Raw genomic sequence first — 19,041 nt, 5'->3', positions numbered from 1 at the left:
ACTTGATGGTGAAAGGCTAAATGCTTTATACTTAAGATCGGGAACAAGGCATGAATGTCTGTTCTCACCACTCTTCATCAGTATAGTACTGAAAGTCTACTTAGTACAATATGGTAAGAAAAGGAAATAAAAAGCATACAAATCAGAAAGGAAGAAATAAAACTATCCCTATCTTGAGATGATAGTACATAAAAAAATCCCTAGGAATATACAGAACATTTCCTAGAACTATTAGGAGTTTAGGAAGGTCACAGGATACAAGGATAAACATACAAAAATCAATATTATTTCCATATACTATGGACATGTGGGCACTGAAATTATATTTACAATACCATTTATAATTACTCAAAAAATACTTAGGTGTAAATGTAACAAAATATGTACAGGACTTGTATTCTGCGAACTACAAAACACTGATGAAAGAAATTAAGTAAGAGCTAAATAGGGAATTTCCTGGTGGTCCAGTGGTTAGGACTCAGCGCTTTCACTGCTGAGGGCCTGAGGGCCCAGGTTCAGTCCCTGGTCGGGGAACTAAGATCCCATAAGCTGCACATTGTGGCCAAAAACAAAAACAAAAAATAGCTAAATACATGGTAAGATACACCATATTGATGGATTGGAAGATTCAGCATAGTAAAGATCTCAACTGTCTCCAAGTTTACTTGGTTTACTGCAATATCTCAGCAAGATTTTTTTGTAGATATAAATAAGATTATTCTAAAATTTATATGGAAAAGCAAAGAAACTAGAATAGTTAAAGCAACTTTGAAAAAGAATAAAGAAATAATCAACCCATCCAATATTAAAGCCTATATATAGCTATAGTAATCAACACTGTGTGATGTGGGTGGAGGGATAAACAGACAGATCAGTGAAACAGAACGCCTAGAAACAGACTCACAAATGTGCTCAACAGCTTTTTGACAAAGGGGTAAAAGAACTGAGTGGAGGAAGATAGCTTATTCAACAAATAATGCTGGGACAACTGACTGCCATAAGCCAAAAAAATGAATCTTGACCGAATCCTACATCTAATACAAAAATTATATGCAAAAGAATCACAGAAATAAATGTACAGTGTAAAACTACAGCATTTTTAGAAAAAACACAGAAGAAAATCTACAAGATATGAGGATAGGCAAAGAGTTCTTAGACTTGACAACGAAAGGACAATCCATAAAAGGAAACACTGATGAACCAGACCTCTCAAAATTAAAACTTTTGTTCCTCAGAGACACAATTAAGAGGATGAAAGGAAACTAAAGACTCGGAAAAAATATTTGCAAACCACATATCCATCAAATGACTACCATCTAGAATATATAAAAAACTCTCAAATCCCAACAGCAAAAAAACCAAACAATACAATTAGAAAATGGACAAAAGACACGAACAGACATTTCATCAAAGAAGATATACAGATGGCAAAAAAGTACATGGAAATATGTTCAACATCATTAGAACTTAGGAAGATGCAAATTAAAATCACAGTGTATATCACCATATACCTATCAGAATGGCTAAAATAAAAGTATTGACAACACAAAATGTTGGCAAGGATGCACAGAAACTGAATCACTCATATGCTGCTGCGTTGCTGGTGGAATGTAAATTGGTACAGCCACTCTGGAAGACAATTTAGCTGTGTCTTTCAAAGTAAACATGCAACTACAACATGACCCAGTAATTGCACTCCTCCACATTTATCACAGAGAAATAAAAACTTACTTTTGCACAAAAACCTGTACACAAATGTTTATAGCAATGTTACTTGTAATTGTCAGAAACTGGAGACAACCCATATATCCTTCAACAGTGAATGGTTATGTAACTGTGGTATATGTGTTTTACAAAAAACTATTCAGCAATCAAAAGGAATGAAATATTGATAAGGAACAAGGAAATACTGACAAGGAACTACTTGAATAAATTTCCAGAGAATTATGCTGAGTGAAGAAAAAAACAGTCCTAAAAGGTTGCATACTGTATGACTCCATTTAAATAACATTCCTGAAATGACAGAATTATAGAAATGGACTAGTGGTTACAAAGGGTTAAGAACAAGAGGAGGTGAGGAACAGGGACAAGGAACAAGAGGAAAGTGGGTGTCTAAAAATGAGTAACAGGAAGGATCCTTATGGTGACAGAAGGAATTCTTCCATATCTTTACTGTATCAACATCAATATCTTGTTTGCAGTCTTGAACTATAGTTTTGGAACTGGGTAAAGGACCAATGGGATCTCTCTGTACTACTTCTTATGTGAATCTAAAATTATCTTAAAATCAAAAAAAATTTTTTTAAGTAAAATTCCCTCTAAAGTAAAAAATCAAATTGGTATCATTCCTCCAAATCTGATCTCCTAGTACCACTATCTCAGTGAATTATATCATTATCCATCCCTGAACAAGTCACAAACCAAGCAAGCATCCTTGACAACACAATCTCCTTTATCTTCCATATCCAATTCATCTTTAAGTCCTGCTGTATTTATCTCCTAAACGTCTCTGAAACTGGTTCCCTTCTTTCTGTGTCCATCACCACTAACCTAGCCAAGTCATTCATGCATTCATTAACTGGAAGCCAACTCTGACCGAGCACTATTTTAGGTACTGGAGAAATGGGTACAAATGAAACAGACAACCCAGCACAAGAGAGTTTATAATTCAGAGGAAGAGCAGATTATAAATAAATAAGTACTATTTTGCAGTGATAAGTACCCTGAGAGAAAATAACACATGGTGAGGGCATAAAGACTGTGGAAGAATGCTGGAGAGGGTGTGGAGAAAAGGGAACCCTCTTACACTGTTGGTGGGAATCCCACTCCTGGGCATATATCCAGAAAAAACTATAATTTGAAAACATACATGCACCCCTAGTGCCCACTCTTGTCACTATTATTCAACATAGTTTTGGAACTCCTAGACATGGCAATTAGAGAAGAAAAAGAAATAAAAGGAATCCAAATTGGAAAAGAAAAAATAAAACTGTCACTGTTTGCAGATGACATGATACTATACATAGAAAATCCTAAAGATGCCACCAGAAAACTGCTAGAGCTAATCAATGGATTTAGTAAAGCTGCAGTATACAAAATTAATACACAGAAATCTCTTGTATTCCTATACACTAACAATAAAAGATCAGAAATAGAAATTAAGGAAACAATTCCATTTACCACTGCAACAGAAAGAATAAAATACCTAGAAATAAAACTACCTAAGGAGACAAAAGACCTGTATGCAGGAAACTATAAGATAGTGATGAAAGAAATCAAAGACTACACAAACAGATTGAGAGATATACCATGTTCTTGGATTGGAAGAATCAACATTGTGAAAATGACTATACTACCCAAAGCAATCTACAGATTCAGTGCAATCCCTATCAAATTACCAATGGCATTTTTCACAGAATTAGAACAAACAATTTTACAATTTGTATGGAAACACAAAAGACCCCGAATAGCCAAAGCGATCTTGAGAAAGAAAAAGGGAGCTGGAGGAATCAGGCTCCCTGATTTCAGACTATACTACAAAGCTACAGTAATCAAGACAGTATGGTACTGGCACAAAAACAGAAATATAGATCAATGGAACAGGATAGAAAACCCAGAGATAAACCCACACACATATGGTCACCTAATCTATGACAAAGGAAGCAAGAATATACAATGGAGAAAAGACAGTCTCTTCAATAAGTGGTGCTAGGAAAACTGGACAGCTACATGTAAAAGAAGAAAATTAGAACACTCCCTAACACCATACACAAAAATAAACTCAAAATGGATTAAAGACCTAAATGTAAGGCCAGACACTATAAAATTCTTTGAGGAAAACATAGGCAGAACACTCTTGATATAAGTCACAGCAAGATCTTTTTTGACCCACCTCCTAGAGTTATGAAAATAAAAACAAAAATTAAAAATGGGACCTAATTAAACTTAAAAGCTTTTGACAGCAAAGGAAACCATAACAAAATGAAAACCCTCAGAATGGGAGAAAATATTTGCAAATGAAGCACCTGACAAAGGATTAATCTCCAAAATATACAAACAGCTCATGCAGCTCAGTATAAAAAAATAATAATAATAATTTAAAAATGGGCGGAAGACCTAAATAGACATTTCTCCAAAGAAGACATATAGATGGCCAAAAAACACATGGTAAGATGCTCAACATCACTAATTATTAGAGAAATGCAAACCAAAACTACAATGAGGGGCTTCCCTGGTGGCACAGTGGTTGAGAGTCTGCCTGCCGATGCAGGAGACATGGGTTCATGCCCTGGTCTGGGAAGATTCCACATGCCGCAGAGCGGCTAGGCCCATGAGCCATGGCTGCTGAGCCTGCGCGTCTGAAGCCTGTGCTCCGCAACAGGAGACGCCACTACAGTGAGAGGCCCATGTATCACAAAAACAAAAAAACCCAAAAAAACAAAAAACAAAAACCTACAATGAGGTATCACCTCATACTGGTCAGAATGGCCCATCATCAAAAAAATCTACAAACAATAAATGCTGGAGAGGGTGTGGAGAAAAGGGAACCCTCTTGCACTGTTGGTGGGAATGTAAATTGATGCAGCCACTACGGAGAACAGTATGGAGGTTCCTTAAAAAACTAAAAATAGAACTACCATATGACCCAGCAATCCCACTGCTGTGCATATACCCAGAGAAAACCATAATTCAAAAAGACACAGGCACTCCAATGTTCACTGCAGCACTATTTACAATAGCCAGCACATGGAAGCAACATAAATGTCCATCAACAGAGGAATGGATAAAGAAGATATGGTACATATATACAATGGAATATTACTCAGCCATAAACAGGAGTCAAATTGGGTCATTTTATAGAGACTTAGATGGACGTAGGGACTGTCATACAGAGTGAAGTAAGCCAGAAAGAGAAAAACAAATATCGTATATTAACGCATATATATGGAATCTAGAAAGATGGTATAAGTGATCTCATTTGCAAAGCAGAAATAGAGACACAGACGTACAGAACAAACATATGGATACCGAAGGGGAAGGGGGAGTGGGATGAATTGGGAGATTGGGATTGACATATATACACTATTGAGACTATGTATAAAATAGATAACTAATGAGAACCTACTGCATAGTACAGGGAACTCTACTCAATGCTCTGTGGTGACCTAAATGGGAAGGAATCCAAAAGAGAGGGGATATATGTATACGTACAGCTGATTCACTCTGTTATACAGTAAAAACTAACACAACATTGTAAAGCAACTATACTCCAATAAAAATTTTTTAAAAAAGTAGACAGCTAGCCCTCCCCTCCACAAAAAAAGGAGTCAAGCCACTGAACTGTAAAGGAAATGAACAAAATTAAAACTATAAGTGAAATGGAGATTACACCACTAAAATTCGTGTCCACATTTATTTTTTAGCTCTCTGAGAATGGAGACCTTCTTGTAACATTTAAGTCTGTTGCTTGGATTTTCCACATTTAACTTGCATGCATGTTTTAAAGAACGCATTAAGTATAAAAATGTTGTGTTTCCTTTGTCAAAAAAAAAAAGTAAGAGATGATACGTGCACCCCTATGTTCATAGCAGCACTATTTACAATAGCCAAGACAAGGAAACAATCTAAATGTCCATCAACAGATGAATGGATAAAGAAGATGTGGTATATATACACAATGGAATACTACTCAGCCATAAAAAAGAATGAAATAATGCCATTTGCAGCAACACAAATGGATCTAGAGATTATACTAAGTCAAGTAAGTCAGAAAGACAAATACCGTATGATATCACCTACATGTAGAATCTGAAATATGACGCAAATGAACTTATCTACGAAACAGAAACAGATCTGCAGATATAGAGAATAGACTTGTGGTTGTCAACGGGGAAGGGGGTGGGGGAGGGTTAAATTAGGAGTTTGGGATTAGCAGATGCAAACTATTATATATAGAATGGATAAACAACAAGGTCCTACTGTATATAGTACAGGGGACTATAATCAATATCCTGTGATAAACCATAATGGAAAAGAATATGAAAAAGAATACATATATGTATAACTGAATCACTTTGCTGTACAGCAGAAATTAACATAACATTGTAAATCAACTATACTTCAATAAAATTTTAAAAAAAAAAGAATGAGGAGGACAGAGGGCCATGTTCAGATGTGCTGTGTCTAATAGACAAAGTGCCATCTGAACAGAAACCTGTGCAACTCAAGGCAGTCAGTCATGTGGGCTTGTGACTCAGGGAGAATGGTCCAGGAGAGGAAAAAACAAGTGCAGAGGCCCTGAGGTGGCCTGTCTGAAGAACTACAAGGAGACCAGGGTGATTCGAGTTCTTGAATGAAGGGCAGAGAGGAAGGAGGTGAAGGTGAAAAGGTATCCAAGACCAGACCACGAAGGCCACACTAGGGGCTTTGGATTGTGTTCTATGGGATAGAAGCTACGAAAGGTTTTGAGCATGGGAGTGAGATAACCTGATCTACCTTTTAAATAGAGCATTCTGGCAGCTACAAGGACAATAGATGTTGGTGGCAGGGGATGAGAACAAGACTAAATCAAACATACTAAACAGGACTATAGAGCATTTGGGCTCAACTTTCACCTTGTAAATTAACTCTTTAAAACCACTGCATGTTATTTTAAAACCACTGCTGCTCTAACCCCTACAGCACCTTTCTGCAAATTAAAAGAATTAGCAGATGCAGCTTCATCAAATCTTGGTGGGTGGAAGGCAGCCCACACAGGACCCCTCAGCCGACCACCCTGCCAGGTTCAGTCTGCCCTGAATTCTAGCATAAATATAACAAAGAAAGAGAAAAAGACAAAGAAAAACACTTTTTCATTGGAGTTAATTTACCTAATCATCCCTGAATTTTTAAATTTTTGATTTTAAGACTATTTTCACATTGGGTGTCAACCAAACTCATGAGACGTTTCATATTATATATATATATGTATATATGTAAAATACATATGTATATATGTATACATATATATGTATATATAAAATATTCCAGAAAAGTGATTAGACTTTGGGTTCATTTCTTAAGCAAGAGACTCAGATGAGTCTCTTTGAGCCATTTCCTCCCATCTCTCAATATAAAACATACAGAGCCAGGGGTGACACAGTTTGTTTTGTCTGTTCGTTTTATTTTTCCTAGTTGTAAATAGTTTTGATGTGAAAATAATATTTTAAAAGCACATTTGGAGGCAATTAGAGGTTCTAGGAGTCCTATCCTGGAAGCATAAGCTTTTCCATCACCGGCTGTTCAAAGGGTCGGTTTTTGGTTCTGGTCTAGAGTTAATGATCAAGGTGCTTCCAAGAACATCCAGATCCTTCACCTGAGCTCACAGAGGACGTAGCTCCCTTTGGAAGGGAAACTGTTCTGAGGGCACTTTAGTCCAGGCAGATGGGAGACTCGCTAGGGGTGCAGGAGAGGCACAACCACACGCCAGCACTCCCAGGACGCTCCATCTGACTGTCACCTTTGACCAAAGAGAGGAGGTTCATCCCATCAAGAGAAACGCACACACTGGTTGGCTCTGATGTCCTTACTTCCTCCAGACACCCACTCAGAGTTTTCCTTCAGGGACAGCTTCCCAAACCTGAGAAGGACTTGACGTCACCACTAGGTGTCTTCAGGGTCTCTCTGGACAGCTTTCGACTCCAGTCATACTTTCTACTCAGTTTAATCCAACTAACGCTTCACTCAGGAAGGGGGACTCCTCATGGATCAGAGGCTCCCGAGGCGAATGGAAAGGGAACAATTCTTCCTTCTCTTCCCCTGATCTTTCACACCAGACTCAGTCCACACCTGACGCCCCTCCTAAACTCTCCACTGGTTCCCTGCTGCCTGCGTTCTGTTTACTTTGTGGTGGTCTCCAGCAGTTCCCACAAAATTAGAATATTTCTCCCAAGTGACAGTTAAAAGATATAAGGAGAGATAAGTGTGGTTCCCACCTCAAAAGATCTCACCTTCTACGGAGAAGAACGAGCTCTACTAAAGGTGTGGGCGCTTTAGGGATCGAGACAGCCTGTCCCACAGCCCTTCTGCTGGGCCCGCATTGTGAGGGGTCATCACTGACTCGTCTGGACCCTACAACAACCTCAGACAAGTCCTACCACGTCTATGGCAGGTGGCTCCACATTGGTTGCAGGCTGATCCTTGCAGAATATAAACCGGGGCCCGTGGCCAGGGTACTTCAACTCCTCAGAGGCTGTGCCTGGCTCTCAGGTCCCGGCCCCCTCTCCCCGCTCCCGTCTGCACACGCCGGCTTCCTTTGTCTGGACTCTCGGACACACTCTTCCTGTGCCTGAACGCTTCTCACAACGTGGGATCCGGCCCTTCCTCGGGAAGCCTTGCCCACAGCACCCCTCCTGTTCCATGTTCTCACAGCACCTGCGGCTCTTCCCCCGAGGTCCTCACCGGAGGCTGTCATTCCACAGCCCTGTGTGTGATTAGCCTCCCCCTGTACTGAGCTCCGCCAGGGCAGGACCTGCGTCCTTCTGTCCAAGGTTGCACTGCTGTTTATCACGGGACAGGAAAGCAGTGGGCGACGGTTAGAACCTGGCTCCCCCAGAGCCCTGGCCTCCCCAATTCAACAGCTCTCAGTCCTCAACTTCCATGACAGCCGAATCTGCCAGTTTTCTCCTCTGGTGACTTCTTCTCAGGCTCAGCCACAGATTCTTCCTTCTTAACCCGCCTCATAAACACTGAGGTTTCCGGGGACTCTGTCCTCTCCTCCGTTCCCTCATCTGCTCAGCTCAAGGTTTCAAATGTCACCTTCTCACTGACGGCTCCCTGACCTCCCTGTTGAGTTCCAACCCTGTATACCTTCTACAGCTGTCCACTGGCGACCTCTACCCATATTTCACTCACAACTCAAATGAAACCCATCCCACACTGAACTCGTCCTGAACCCTTAACAAAGGGACCTCTCCTCTTTCCTTTTTTTTAAAATGTTATATTTATTTAATTTTGGCTGCACTGGGTCTTTGTTGCGGCGCGCGGGCTTTCTCTAGCTGCGTCAAGTGGGGGCTACTCTTTGTTGCGGTGCGTGGGCTTCTCATTGTGGTGGCTTCTCTTGTTGCGAAGCGCGGGCTCTAGGCATGCCGGCTTCAGTAATTGTGACACGCAGGCTCGGTACTTGTGGTGCATGGGCTTAGCTGTTCTGCGGGATGTGGAATCTTCCCAGACCAGGGATCGAACCCATGTCCCCTGCATTGGCAGGCAGGTTCTTAACCAGTGCGCCACCAGGGAAGTCCCTCTCTGCTCTTTCCTGAACCCACTGCACGTGCCTTCCTGCAGGTAACGTCTTGCCTGCATTACACAATAATCTCCAGAAGGTTCCCACCTGTAGTTTTTCCTCACTTCACATCTAAGACCAACAGTGTTTCCAAAGTGACCGTTCTTATTAAATTGAAATTGCATAATAAGGACTTCATGAATATATTCTCTGTGAAAATTTTAATAACATTACATGTAAATAAAGTCCCCTTTCATCAATACTCATTCTCGATCCTAATCCAAATGTAACTAGTTACCACCTTAGGTGTCCCGCGACCTTTCTCTTGGCACTTACATGCATGTTATGCATATAGACAAACACCCACATAATTTTCTTTACACATAAATGGCGACATGTCATAATCATGTGCCGTAACTAGCTTTAGTCCTTCACGTGCCTTGGAGCTTCACCCACACCAGTGCTTCTTGTTTCTGGCTGTGGTGCTGTGTGCCAGAGTAGGGACCCACCTCAGCTTCTTTATATGCCTTTACTGAAGGACATTTAAAGTGTTTCAGACTCTGACCATGTTTTCTAAAATATCAAGAACCATGCAATTCTTCTGCTTAAAATCCTTGAATTATTTCCAGTCACCCACAGACAGTTCCCATCTCTAAGAACTGTACCAAAGCACTTCAGAGTGTGGCCCCCACCTGGCTTTCTGATCTCATTTCCTTCCTCCTCTCTTTCTTTTCCCAAACCCTGGGCCTCAGTCAGAATGAATTATCTGCAGTTCCTTAAATGGACTAAGTTTGCTCAATGAATACATGAAAATGTAGCCCTCGTCTGAAACAAGAGGAAAGAATAAAGATCCTGAGAGATTTACCTGTGAAGTGATTATCAGAGATGAAGCAGAAGTTTGTGACCCTTCTCCACAACTTCTTGAGGACTGAGAACTTGGAGAAATTTCCCTGACCAACATCTCCAAGTTGTACTCATTTACCAGACTGCTGCCTGCAGAGATTCCCCACACACTCACCTACAGAGGAGCCTCCAGGGCTTTCTTTCTCTACCTTCCAGGGATCTTCTCCTTGCTGCAACAGAGAGATCACCTCAGGTTTGGAAAATAGGAGTCCTGCTCATAGAAAAAAAACAAAAAACAAAAAAATAAAAACAACAACAAACTTGGTTTTGACACGAAGAGGTATCTGAGATCTGAGTGGAAACTTAGAGGATGATACAAAGAGCTCCTTAGGGTGCTCAAGTTCCGCCCCCATGATGTGAGGGGTGTGTTAGGGAAAAAGCAAGGGACTTGTAAAACATAACAATGTAATAATTAGTTGCATGTTAGGAAAATACAATAAACATGTACCCTTGAAATAGGGTACCATTAGCTTTCTATAAAAGAGGAAATATATGAGATGTACAGACTAAATTCATATTTATAAACAGGTATCTATGGAGAAGATATCAGGTAGATTGTTTAAAATGAGAAAACACTATCTGGCTCCCTTTCAAATATGGATTATACAGTATTCATCTAGCTGGAAAAGTGAATGGGAAAGGCAAGTGGTGGGTCAAAGAAGAGGGATGAAAGATGCTCTCTGCTTAGAGATGAGCAGATACATCATTGAACAATCATAGTGGGAAATGCCTGAACTATGAGGGAATTTCTAATGTGCAGCTCTGTAGACTGTCCCATCTGTGGGGCATGAGGCATCCATGCCTATGAGCGGGAAAAAGTTTTTCAGATTTATTTGTGGAGATCCAATTTGTACAGTGCTAAGGCAAAACCCAGCTAAAGTTTTGATGATCCACGTCTTTTATCCAGGGAATCAGATGCTGAGTTATCCCAATTTCTAAACAGAGGAAATTTCCTTACCCAATGACACCAAGTTGCTATAGTTCTCCAGCATCACATCTTGGTACAAGTTTCTCTGTGAAGGAGTCAGCTTTCTCCACTCATCCCGCGTAAAGAGCACAGCCACATCTTCGAATGTCACTGACAGCTGTAGAGACAAGCATCCCAGCTCACCCAAGACCACCCATCACACAGGGTGAAGAAGGCAGCAGTGGGAAGTAGACACGCTACCATGAAATGCTTCTATATTATTCTAGGTTCTTAAGGTTTCAAGTCACTGGTTTAATGAACACTTGCCCTGTGACAAATATATACTGAGCAGCATGAAGTATGAACCAGGCCCTGTGTTAACCACACAGAGATGTGTGGAGGTATTAAGACCATTAGTGGGAGTGTTAATTAGAATAATCTTTCTAATAGCGATTTGATAATACATATTAAGAGCTTTAAAATGTGCATACTCTTTAACTCTCCAATTACTATATTTGTTTGATAATGAACAGTGCAAAAAAATGCACACACAGACATTTATTATGGTGTTAGTTAACAGCAGAGAAACGGAAACACCTACAACCTAAATAATCACTGACAGAGGCTCAGTTAAATAATTTAAGGCACTATCTGTATGCTCTCTGAAGCCTGAGGACAGTAATAATGGAAATTAAAACAGCTATCATTAACTGAATGTCTTCTTCAGGACAAGTACTATTCTTAGAGCTTTATATTAATCTTTAGTGTAAATCTTTATTTTACCTTCACAACAACCCTAGGAAGAAGGTACTATTATTGTCCTCGCTTTACACAAGAGAAGTCACAGAGAGGATAAGAAATTTGTCTAAAGTCACAAAATTGGTCAGTGGTAGTGCTGGGATTCCAATTCCAGGTGGATGTCTAAGGTTCCATTATTAACCACTCTGTAAAACTGCCTCTCAAAACCTACCAAATAGTTAATAAATAAATGGAATAATCCATACAATGTACTTAAAACCATACATGGCTCATATTAAAGGTTCGGATCTTACCTATTATCATGTCAATATAAAGTACTATGAAATCATTAAAATTGATGGTGTAAGTCAATATTTTTGACTTAAAAAGGCATTCATAATAATGTTAAGTATAAAAAGCAAGTTACATATCAGTATGTATAGTTTGTTCCCATTTTTGAAAAAAAATTATATATGTACATAGCAAGTGATGCTGAGAGATGCATAACAAATGGCTGACAGCGATTATCTCCAGATGGTGGGATTAAGGGTGATTTTACTTTTTTTTTGCATATACGGAAAAAATATATAGACAAATACATGTACATACACACATCTATGCACATATGTACATTTACAAGCATATATACATTTACCCATACATATATATGTGCATATTTTATTCTCTATAAAGTTTTTTGCCACGATCATGCAGTATTTTTTTTTTTTTTTTTTTTTTTTTTTTTTTTGCGGTAGGCGGGCCCCTCACTGTTGTGGCCTCTCCCCCTGCAGAGCACAGGCTCCGGACGCGCAGGCTCAGCAGCCATGGCCCACGGGCCCAGCCGCTCCGCGGCATGTGGGATCCCCCCAGACCGGGGCACGAACCCGCGTCCCCTGCATCGGCAGGCGGACCCTCAACCACTGCGCCACCAGGGAAGCCCCATGCAGTATTTTTATGGTACGAAAAAGCACTAAATTATTGGCACATTGGGAGGAACGCAAGAAATGATCTCTGCTCTCAAAGAACTTACAATCTAACTAGCAGACAAGAAAAGTGCATGAATTTGAACACTAAAAGGAAAATGTGCAGCTGTATAGGACCATACACCGTATCTGCTAATCCTCATTTTAGAGACGAGGAACACAAGATTCAGGACAGTCAAGATTCCAGGTCACATACTTTATTAATGGCAGAGACAGGATGATAACTAAAGTTTTCTTTCAACACAGCACTTGGTATACTCTCTCTCTGACCTTAAACATCTTATTACTGAGTTTTACACACAATCCCACACAGCAGGTGAGGTTAGGGAGAAATGTCACATAGGACTCACGCACAGGGACAGAGAAGATTCTGGGCAAGAGAGCAGCTTGGCTCTGTTGGAGTGGAATGTGAAAGCCTTAGAGAGAAGCAGTCCAAATATGCAAAGGCAGGTCCTAGCCATAGCCTCAGACGATCAACCACCATCACGTCTCGTGGGTCCAAATGATATACAGCGTCGCACTGCAGAGAGCTCTGGTAACACAGGGGCTGGGCCTACCACGTGTTCTGAGAGATGCACCAGAGGGATGGCTGGACAATAACCAGCATGAACTCAGAGGCCAGACATACCTGGGTTTGATTTCAGGTCACTTGACTTCTTTAAGCCTCAGTTTCCTCATGTGTAAAATGGGGGTAATAACTGTTGTGCTGTTATGAGAGTGAGAACAAAGGTAAAGCCCTCGGGATATTCCCCCAGCAACATTAACTATTATGGTTAGATGAAAATGAATACAGAATGAACAGTATTTTGGGGGTCCTAAAAACGCTGTACAGTTAATTTTTATCTATCAACAATAATAGTATCATGTACTAGAATAATATTGTTCAGCTACCACAACCACCACATATTGAACATCAACTATGTGCCCGGACCTTACTGAAACACTTGCCATGCTGCAATTCCTCTTATCTACCCTATGAGGTACGCATGGTTGTTATTCCCATTCTACAGGTGAGGAAACTGAGGCACGGAGAGATGCAATTGCCTAAGGCCCATAAGTGGTAACAGAAGATACGGGTTCAAACCTGGCTGTCTGGCTTGACAGCCCCACTTCTAACTGTACACCCTGTATACCTTGCTTCTCCACTACTGATATCCCACAAAACCCTCTCTGCCACTACCTGAGGAGTCTTCTCTGAGCTCTTAAAGTCAAGAGACCTCTCCATCTGCGTCCCCACCAAAATGGCTATCCTTTGTTCACACACCGCCTCACCTGGATGGGGTCCCACCCTCATTCCCACAGAATAAAGATGACAATGGCAGGTCAAGATCAGTTTTCAAGAGAGTGACAGAAGCAAGGCACATGATCCAGAAAGTTAAGAGGGAGAAAAAACTAAAAACTATGGACTGGGAAAAGCCTGGGTAAGGTATCATGGATTCTCAGGGGTGGAAAGAAAAAGAAAAGCATTCTGGCCAAGGGTAGGGAGGGGGACATGAGTGAGCAAAGGAGACAGGCCAGAAAGGAACTCTGCCAAGTGCACATGTTTGTTTGTTCTGACCCCAAGTGGTATAAGACATGTGGCACCTTACCTGTCAATTCAGTAATCATACAGTGAATTGAGATTAATGAATAAAAGAGTGTCTATCAGAAAAAAAAAAAAAGAGAAACACAGGCCATGGATTGGGGGGTTGGAGGCAAGCACTCCCTATGCAATCCACCATCCACCAGGATGGACCAACTCTTCAAAGGGAGAAGGACATGGGCTCCAAATCCTGGCGAAGACTGTACTGGGGAGAGAACTTCAGTTTGAGGGTTAAAAAACAAACCTATCTGTCCGTAAGACTTGAGATGGTAATGCACTCACCTGAGACCTTGCTTCCCTCTGTTCAGTAGCCATGTCCTCTTTCTGGGCAGTTTCCCCTTAGGATGGGAGAAGCCTCCAGAAGCCAAATCTGAGAGAAGAAAATGGGAGCCAGGAGGAAGCCCCTTCTGCACCCCTCAGAATCAGCAGCTCTGAAACCTTTACACCACCTGAGAATGATGCCATGCGCCCTCAGGAAGGAAGTCAGGAGCTAGGAGTAGACAGGACCAGAGAGAAGGGCTGGGTCCTGGTCCAGGCCCAGCTCTTTCCCTGGCTCAGAGGAAAAGGTCCTAGGACTCTATCAACAGTAGCAGCAACTCCCTGAGCCTCACCGCGTGCCAGGCACTACTTACCAATACATCACTGAGTCCCACAGCACAGTTGGCACTGTCAGCACCCCATTTTATAGATCAGGAAACTGAGGGCAGAGTGGGAGCAACTTGCCCCAGTCCACACAGCCAGGGAGGGTGGCACCAGGATTCCAAGCACCGCGGGCTCCAGAGCACCTGCTCTAACCTCCCTGCGTGCATGTGACAATTTTTCTCCACCTCAAGCCTTCCTACCCAATTCCTCCCCCTCCTGTCAAGGAAACAATTTCCAGATTTCTAGAGAAAGCTGCTTCCGGAAGGGAAAACATCAGCTCTCCTATGGCGGGGAGGGGGCTGCTGTCTTGAGGAAAGGGCACAGAAAACCAAAGACCTGGGTTCCAGTCCTGGCTCTGCCACTGGGGGAAGCCGGCGACTCACTTCTCGCGCAAAACAAGCCTGTCACTCGGGAGTGCAGGGGTGATGGTAAGGGGAGGAAATTTCTCACGTTCACTGCCGGCCCGAAACAAATTCAAATGCCAGCAGGCGCTGGGCAGGTAGCGCACGGAATGGATCGGGAGGAAGCAGAAGGGTGGCTGGGTCCAGCCAATGGGGACGAAGTGCCCGACCTGTCTAGTTCAGGGGCACTGTGGGATGGCTGGTGGCGGCGGGCGGACAGAGCCGGGGTGCCCGGCCCTCGGCCCGCCGGCGCCCACAAAGGCCCGGCTCGCGCCTCCTGGGCCTTTGTCCCATACCCCGGCGCCGCATCCTCCCGAAGCCCGGTCCTCCCTCCCGCATCCTGCCGAGCCTCCGCCGCTCACCTCACCCAGGCCTCGGGGGTTCCGCGGGCCGCAGGCGGGAGGCTCCGGAACTGCCACGGCCGAACAGCAACTTCGGGTCGGGACTCCCCGGGATGCTACCTGGGCCGACCTCAGCCCAGAACGCCGCTCACGCCAGCGACTAACGCCCGGCTCCCTGTGCAGGTCCGGAGCTGGGTAGTGTGGTGGAGGCGGGGAAACGGTCGCCAACCCCTCTCGGAAATATAGTCCACGCGAGAACCCACGGATTCTGGGAAGTGTAGTTCTCCGCGTTTGCTGCGTGGAGAGGCTCGGCTGCGCCTGTCACGTGCCCAGGTACTCATTCTGGGCTCGTGGCCGCGCTCCGTGAGTTGCCGGCTCCTGGGTTCCCGGTTCTTCCGAGAGGAAACGGAGTTTCGCCGAGGACAGTGTCATGTAGCTCTGTATCTGCGTAAATGACAGTAAGGCAAGTAGACAACCGCCAAAAACAAACCTATTTCCTCTTCAGTCTTTCAGTAAGTATATTGAGCACCTGCTACGCGCCAAGACCTATTGTAAAGGATTTGAAATACCTCAGTGAGCAAAACAGAGATCATTGCTCTGGAGAACTATTTTGGGGGGTGGGGGTGGAGGAAGGAGGGAGGGAGCAGACAATAAGCCATGAACATAATTATATAGCATTTTAGAAAATAAGCATTATCGGAAAAAGCGAAAGGAAAGCAGGGTTGGAAGTGTCTGGGGTAAGTACGGAGGCAAGTTGCAGCACGGAATAGGGTCACGAATACTGCTCTTTGTTAACATATTAGGAAGCAATCTCGATAAGGTAGAATGAGTATCCTTCCATAAGTTCTTGTTCAACTGTCTTGGCTATAATCAACTTATGAATAATCATCATCGTGTCAACTTGTAAATAAAAATGCTGAGACTTTGACTGGATTCTTTGAATCTATAAATCAACCTGAGGAAAATTAATATCTAACAATATGGACTTTAACAATCCATTACCATGGTACAGCAATCCTTTTATTTACGTCTCCATATATTTTCTCCATAGCAGTATTACATATTTTTGTGAGTTTTATTTGAGTATGTTTCATACTTTTTGAAGCTATTGTAAGTGGTATCTCTTTTTAAATTTCATTTGTAAAGTACCGGTTTTGTGTATAGCTTACTGCCTGAAGTCTTATAAATTCCAATAATGAATTTATTGTGTGTTTTGGATTTTCTATGTAATATAATATGTGAATGACAGTTTTGTTTCTTTTGCAAAACTTTTGCTTCTTTTATATTTTCTTGCTTTTAATCGCCATATTGAGTGGGCTGCGATTTCTAGTACAATGTTAATATAAAGTCAAAATAGAGGCACGTCAGCAAATGGCTTAGCAGGGAACTCCAAGCCCACAGCCCCCCTTGGAAACATCAAAAAACAACTAGAAACTGGCTAAAATAACCATATGAAAGCTCTGAAAAACAGTAAAAGATCTACAGCAAAAAAACCCCAAAAACTCAATCAAGGAAAAAAACACATTTGAAGTCATGGTAATACTGTGATGTTTTTACTTGCCCTTGCCCCATCCCTTCCTCAGTGTAGCAAAATCTTGGTCTGGAGTGGCCAAAGCTGAGTTCCCAATTCCCTTGCTCCAACAGAGAGGGAACAGGGGAGCTTTTATGTGTAAAGTTCTACCCTGTCTGAGGGCTGCCAGAAGTACTGGGTCTCGGAACTCAGGTGGGGAGAAGCAGTAGGCACTGCTCCTGAAAGTTGTGGGTGGACGACAGTCCCACGGACACCTGGGGCAAGACATTGAGGGTAGAAACAAAAGATAGACCATCTAAAACCCTGAGGAGAGGCTAAGGTTAAGCTTTGGGAAATCAAGACATTTAAAAGCAGCCGAAAAACCAACATAAGGCCCAACCACAAAAGACCTAAGAAGCTCTTAAGTTTTCACCTCCATCTGATCCCTAGGCTGAGAACAAGCCAGCTGATTAGTAAAGGACTGCTCTAGCACAGAACCAGTCTGCAAAGACTGGGAGAGGTGACTAGTTTCTCATTTTGTTCTGTTTTTTAAAAAAAAAGACAAAAAAGTATTAAAGAGCAGTTTTAGGTTCACAGCAAAATTGAGAGGAAGGTATAGCGATTTCTCATTTATTCTCTACCCCAGCACATCATAGCCTCCCCCATTATCAACATCATTCACCAGAGTGGCACATGTGTTACAACTGATGAACCTACACTGACATATCCCAGTTACCCCAAATCCATATTTAGGGCTCACTCTTGGTGTTGTACATTCTATAGGTTTGAAACAATGTGTAATGAATGACATGTCTACCATTACAGGGTAGTTTCACTGCCTTAAATCCTCTGTGCTCTTGCCTATTCATCCCTCCCTATTCCCTAACTGGCAACCACTGATATTTTTACTGTCTCCATAGTTTTGCCTTTTTCAGAATGTCATATAGTTGGTATCATACAGTATGCAGCCTTTTCAGATTGGCTTCTTTCACTCTGTAATATGCATTTAAGTTTCCTCTGCGTCTTTTCATGGCTTGATAGCTTATTTCTTTTTAGAGCAGAATAATATTCCATTGTCTGAATGTACCACATTTTATTTATCTGTTCACCTACTGAAGGACATCTAGGTTGCTTCCAAGTTTGGGCAATTATGAATAAAGCTGCTATAAACATCTATGTGGAGGTTTTTGTGTGGACATAGCTTTCAACTCTTTTGAGCACGACTTCTGAATCACATGATAAGAGTATGTTTAGTTTTGTAAGAAACTGCCAAACTCTTTTCCAAAGTGGCTGTACCATTTTGCACTCCCTTCAGCAAAGTATGAGACTTCCTGTTGCTCCACATCCTCGACAGCATTTGTCAGTGTTCTGGATTTTGGCCATTCTAATAGGCATGTAGAGATATCTCATTGTTGTTTTAATTTGCATTTCCCTAATGACATACAATGTAGGGTATATGACGGTCTTTTCATATGCTTATTTGCCATATGTCTTCTTTAGTGAAGTGTCCATAAAGGTCTTTGGCCCATTTTTTAATCTGGTTGTTTATTTTCTTATTGAGTTTTAAGTGTTCTTTGTATATTTTGGATAACATCTGATAGGTCCTTTATCAGATATATTCTTTTGCAGATATTTTCTCCCAGTCTATGGCTTGTCTTCTCATTATGTTGACAGTGCCGTTTACAGAGCAGACATTTTTAATTTTAATGAAGTCCAACTTAACAATTATTTCTTTCATCAATCATGTTTTTGGTATTGTACCTAAAGTCATTACC

General features: G+C 41.9%; 1 long non-coding RNA gene across 5 annotated transcripts in view; it reads right to left on the bottom strand.

Moving 5' to 3' along the window:
- LOC308617132 overlaps nucleotides 1–15,961 on the bottom strand; it is a 387,539-nt gene extending 371,578 nt beyond the window's left edge. For 2 of the 5 annotated variants that reach the window (XR_014015826.1, XR_014015827.1), the window contains exons 1-4: nucleotides 15,778–15,961; nucleotides 14,655–14,862; nucleotides 11,121–11,247; nucleotides 10,278–10,373 (exon numbers count right to left, since the gene is read on the bottom strand). This is a non-coding gene — a long non-coding RNA (uncharacterized lncRNA). Of the gene's footprint in view, nucleotides 1–10,241; nucleotides 10,374–11,120; nucleotides 11,248–14,654; nucleotides 14,863–15,777 lie in introns of all 5 variants that reach the window. The other 3 variants (XR_014015828.1, XR_014015829.1, XR_014015825.1) reach the window with 2 other exon arrangements.
- Between the last annotated feature and the right edge of the window lie 3,080 nt (nucleotides 15,962–19,041).

Source organism: Mesoplodon bidens (genome assembly GCF_964165515.1).
Source record: "Mesoplodon bidens genome assembly, chromosome: 4".
In the NCBI taxonomy this organism is placed as follows: domain Eukaryota; kingdom Metazoa; phylum Chordata; class Mammalia; order Artiodactyla; family Ziphiidae; genus Mesoplodon; species Mesoplodon bidens.
Note: the sequence above shows the minus strand (reverse complement) of the source record. Positions and strands in the feature narration are given on the sequence as shown.